Raw genomic sequence first — 6,192 nt, 5'->3', positions numbered from 1 at the left:
GTCATTTATATGTTTTCATAAAATCAAAATGTAATCTAATAATGTGGTCTAAATTAAACATTTTTTAAAAAGAAATGCATTAAGACATCTTGCCATACCAAAAGTGGACGTTTCTGTAGAATGACCCTAATGTCAATATTTCCCCTTCTGTGTCTAAGCAATATCTCCTTGGTTTTCCCCTATGCCTTTATCTGGAATAAAACAGTCTGGATTAGATTAACAGTAAATGTCACCGTTAATAAAATCATTTTGTGCTCCACACTTCAATCCAGCAGGTGGCGATAATGTACCTTTTATGTTGGTTTGCCATCAGGGCTCGAACTGAAAGGATGGCTTCCCCCTTGATGAAAAAAATGATAAAAAAAGCATCGCCTCTGTAAAACAACCATCCCCTTTAGATTAATAATGCTGTGTATGATGTAAAACTTATCGTGCAAATTAAATATTAATATTCTCTGCGTATAATAATTTATAATCTAAATAACGGTGATTGGCCAATCAGAGCTCAATTTTAACTGATCATTATGTGCAATATTGAATGAGTCGTGCAACTCCGGTTTCCATTGGATTGTATCAGTGAACTTAAATAACCTCATGAATTTTGGGTGATTTCCAGAGTATGACGGGTAAACACGTTTGATGTATGACTCATGTGACCACCTTATTGGCAGAGGAATAAAAGTGGCTGATCTGGCCAAATCCCATCATTACATAATTGGCCAGGTGGGCTGATAACAAATTGTGGCAAAACAGATAGGCATAGCCAATAAAAACCAGAACTACCAAATTTGGTTCAGAAGATGAATATAAAATGTGTGCCCCGACAAACAGAGATTTCAGATGTGGCGGCCGTCATCTCGGCTTTGTTGCTGTGTTCAATAAAGTCTTATTTTGGCATCTGGAACTCTGCTCCTTGAGCTTTGACAAATTTGAGAAGACCATAGTTTGTTCCACAATACGGGTTGGTTGAACAAGAATTGAGAATGTGAATGCAGAACCAGGCACAATCCACAGTAAACTCCCATACAACTTTTGATATTAAGTAAAGCTTGGCGATCGTAGGTGAGCACTGAAACTGCACGGAACCAGTGCAAAATCATGCATAAAATGAACAGCACAGATGTCAGACGAACAGGTGCCACAGGTACACCAAACTGAAACAAACGAGAGACAGAGAGACGGCAAGACGGGTGCACCGGTGCCATCTTGGATTATTTGGTTTTCAAATGGATTCTTGGATTATTTAAAATATTTGTTAATAAACTAGAGTTTTCTGAGTCAGTATCACAAAGATGAAGTTGACAATCTCGCCATCTCCTCACTGGACATGCCTTTAGAGAGAAATCTTTCACGGATTACATAATGAAAGAGTAAATTATTTTTTACAAATAATTTAAAGCATTCTATCGCTGAGTTTGTTCATCATTATGACGCGCTCCTGCTTAAGACCCAGACGACAGAAAGCACATCATGTTTGTTTTCCTTATTTAAAAAAATAAAATAAATAAATAAAATCACGTTTTGTTGATATTGTAAATGCACACAAATAAAGGTAGACCCTTTGCAGTTCCAAATGATGTATTACTCTTACCTTTACGAGCTAAAATTATGGCGTATTTTAAGTTTCCACTCTTAAGAAAAATAAGTTAATCGCACCAGCGCCTCCATGTCCTGCAAAGCGCGCTTCAGCTTCCACTCTCAGTACAAACGACTGGATATGCGTCTAACAGCGCACATTTATCTGGGTTAAATTTTTTAATTAATATTGTGAAATGCATGAAGTGTTTTGTATCTATAAATTTTATTTTAGGCAAGTTGTAATGATTTGAGAAGGCTAAATTGATCAAACATTTGCTCAACTCACTGTCTGCCGCTGGGCACTTGGTCATTACTTAAAAAAAATTAAAAAAAAAAACACAACTTGAATTTAACAAACATAAAATGTTCCAAACGCATTTCTAAATTAACAGGTTACATTTGGGTTACAAATTTGACTCTAACATTTCACATCTTAGTGAAAACTGTTTCTACACTATTTTGTGTGTGTGTAAACCTGCATAGTCTAATTTTTAAATTTAGGGTAGAGTGGGGTATAACGCCCCCCCTTAAGGATTGCGTAATTTTTATTTTTTTTCCCATGAAACAAAAGTTAAATGTGTTCAGAAAAGTTAGCATTGTTTTAGTGACAATGACAAATTATAAACCAAGTATGAAAAATGTCCAGAGTTTTCATGTTATTAAATTTATGCCAAGGGGTGTTTACCCCACCAGGACGCGACTAAAGTCCAGGCCAAGCCGACAGCACTCTCACCACCACAGCATGGAGAAGCAAGCAAGCTATTCCTCAAGACCATCCACACTCCCAAAATCACAAGGAGCATTCACAAAGGCCTGGAAGACACCACAGCCACCCTCACTGCCCTAGTCCTCCTTCACCTTTGTAAATAAAGAGACATTTGGCAGAGGTTTCAGTCCGGCAGCAGCAACTGACGGAACAGCTCGTTGTCGGCCAGGTTCGACATGGAGGACCTGGTGCGCGTCCGGGCGGAGACAGCTGCACGAGTGCCCCTCCTAGAGCCGAGAGCAACCGCACATCTAGCGATTATCGTCGATTTGATTGCACATATACTATTTAAACTAAACTGAGCTAGACAATGATGTCTCTGAATTCAATAATGAAATCCTTGCCAGGGTGGGTCTCTCACCGAAATGTGCTGCACAGAAATTCCACGACTGCACTGTAAAACCTGATAAGTTAAGAATACTCAAAACATTTGAGGAAACAAACTCAATTTTTTTTAAGTTAGTAGAGCTTAAAATTCATGACAAGTGAGGCGGGGCTAAGAGCCATGGGAGCCAAGTCAAGCCTCGCTTCCATAATCCCACCCCACTTATCACAATGATAATTATGTCACTGTCACAGTTCTTCTGGATTTAGACGATGAGATCAGATCTCTGTGTGGAGCACTGGCTGTTGTCAGACTCCTTGTGCAAACAAAAATATCACTGTATTACTACAATTAATGGCAAAATGAATGCTTGGAAATGTAAACTGATATTTCTTACTGACACTATACAGCAAGAGATAGAAATAACTGACTTAATCCTTATGCGGTCCTCATTTTGGGTTGTGCACTCATGGTCTTTAGGGTCTCTAGAGAACAGTAATGTTTTTGTTTTTTTAAACAAATGTAAATTTTACTGTTTATTTATGTTTTTACTCCACATTTGTGTAGTTTTTGGAAGATTTGTGATATGTTTTAAATTTATATAAATAAAGATTTTTATATAGGTTTTTATACAAAAAAACAAAAAAAACAACAGCTTTTTATGTAAAATTCACTTCATAAAAGACCCACATTTCTAACTTTCATTCATGGGGATAACATGGATCATTTGACATGGTTTAGTGTAAAATTTTTGCCCATCTTTTGGAAATTGCGATTTCAAAAGTAAAAAAAAATATCATTTTTACCAGTAGATGGCTGCAGAGCTCCACTATTTACTATTTGACCAACTGAAAGATTTTTTCACAAGTTTTTTTCAGTTGGATTCATATCTACATATGAAATCACAATTATAACAAATTATTTGTCAAAGTTTTGCATTTTTAGAACTGAAAAAAAATCAGTTTTTCAATAATGTTACATTATGATTCGAATCAAACCTGAACGAGATGTTACAAAGAGAAAAGTTGGAGTCTTTAGAGTTTATCATTTATTTCAATCATCTCTTTTTCATATAATTTTAAGTGTGTGCGTGTCGATGTGTCAGTGTCACCAATTTATTTTTGTGGTGGTTCTGCATTTTGGATTACTTTATTTGACAAATTATAAGAAAGCAGTTTTTATGGTCTCACAAATTTGTGTGTGTGTGTGTGTGTATTGTCGATGTGTCAGTGTCACCAATTTATTTTTGTGGTGGTTTTGCATTTTGGATTTTATTTGAAGAGACCCTGCATAGAAAATGTACAAAATTCATCCTCAAAATCAGAAACAACACAGAACACACATGGACAGAAATGAAGTGGCACACTTCCAACATTGCAAAATGATCATGCTGTGAACACGCACAGTCACACGCACAAACACAGGGGAATAAATTTGTGAGACTAAAAAAAAACTGCTCTTTTATAATTTGTCAAATAAAATAATCCAAAATGCAGAGCCACCACAAAATAAATTGGTGACACTGACACATCGACAATGCACACCCACACGCTCACACACTTAAAATTATATGAAAAACAGATGATTGAAATAAATGATAAACTCTAAAGACTCCAAATTTTCTCTTTGTAACATCTTGTTCAGGTTTGATTCGAATCATAATGTAACATTGAAACACTGATTTTTTCAGTTCTAAAAAATGCAAAACTTTGACAGAAATGATTGTTATAATCGTTTCATAATATGTAGATATGAATCCAACTGAAAAAAAACTTGTGAAAAAATATCTTTCAGTTGCTCAAATAGCAAATAGTAAATAGTGGAGCTCTGCAGCCATCTAGTGGTAAAAATTATAATTTTTTACTTTTGAAACTGCAATTTCCAAAAAATGAAAGAATTTTACATAAGCTGTTTTTTGTATAAAAATATATTTATTTATATAAATTTAAAATATATCATAAATCTTCCAAAAACTACACAAATGTGGAGTAAAAACAATAAACAGTAAAATTACATTTGTTTAAAAAAAAAAAAAAAAATTATTTTGTTAAATTACATTGTTAACCCCAAAGACCATAAGTGTGACTTTCCACACTAACATAAAATCAAGAAATCATTCAAATTTTTTATTTTTTTTATTTGTAGATCTAGAAAGTGTTGACCACTGTACAAAGTCTCATGCCATTTGGACAAAGATAACTTTTTTTTTAATTTAGCAAACGTCATTTGCGGGTCAAAAAGACCCCGAAAACCACATAAGGGTTAAAAAATGTATTTAGTTACCACTTGTAGTACACTTGAGTGTATTGAAATATTGACAAGGACATAGAGATCAATTTAAGAAACTCTTTGATACAGAAACCCCTCGTGCGAGTTATTGTTTTTCATCTTTATAATACGACCAAGAATGCAATTTTCCCTGAATATTCAAAGGATTGCAACTGTGACATTTATTTTATATAACAGTTCAGCAAAAAAGGTAATATTAAGCGAACATTTTACATTTTAAATGTAGCCTACATTTTAAACACAATATTGTCAATTATTGTTTGTTATATTTTACAACTAAATAATATTTCCAACAAAATCTGTGACAGGTGTGCGTCTCCAACAGCGGTGTTTCGTTAGTGAATGAATCTGCAGCTTTGAACGATTCGGAGAGTCAGTGATTAATAACCCATTCATCTACAGCCGTTTGCTTCGTTACTGCACAAATGAATGAATGAATGACGTGATGCTTTGCTCATTAAGACAGTGACTTGTTGCCACTGGCAATTTTAGTTTTAAATCTACAGGTTTCTCTTCGTTTTGCCATCATTTATTGCTTTATTTATTATATTAATAATACACTTAATGGCATGTTATGAATATGACATAAAACGATAAACAATTAATAATAAGGCTAGAAAAACTTTGCCTCCCTAAAGGTAAAAAAAAAATTGCACCTGTAAATCAATTTAAGGGGGCAAATATTGTCCCTTAATGGAAAAGATGTGACTGCGGTCTCAGAAGAATGTTAAATGCCCCGGGGTTACGCCACACTAAAACGTTTGAGAACCACTGATCTAGCCTAAAGCTTGTTCAAACTGTTTTTCTTTTTTTTTATGAAGTTGCAAGGCCTAGGCTATGTCGTTGTTATTGTATGTGTTTGTTGTTAAGTAAAATGAACTAGAGAAGAGTCAAGAAATTCTGACTGTGTGTTAAACTCTTTTCTATAACAACATAGGCCTGTGATAATAGTTGCTTCATTTCTTTATAATAAATGCATCAACGTATCATATTTTATTATTTGTCTGATGATGTTTAATTATCCATGTTTCAACCATCCATAACCAAGAGCATTTTACTACTTCACATGAATAATGGTGATTTTGGCCTTTTATCATAGATTTTCAGTGTCCCACATTAGGAAGCTGCAGATTTTCTCAGACGACTTGCACTAAGAGCACTAATATGTCTATCATTTATTTTATGAATGTGTTTTCTGCATTTTCTCTTTTGATTTGATTAGGACACATCCTTG

This window comes from Onychostoma macrolepis, chromosome 14 (assembly GCF_012432095.1).
Source record: "Onychostoma macrolepis isolate SWU-2019 chromosome 14, ASM1243209v1, whole genome shotgun sequence".
NCBI classification, from domain to species: domain Eukaryota; kingdom Metazoa; phylum Chordata; class Actinopteri; order Cypriniformes; family Cyprinidae; genus Onychostoma; species Onychostoma macrolepis.
Note: the sequence above shows the minus strand (reverse complement) of the source record.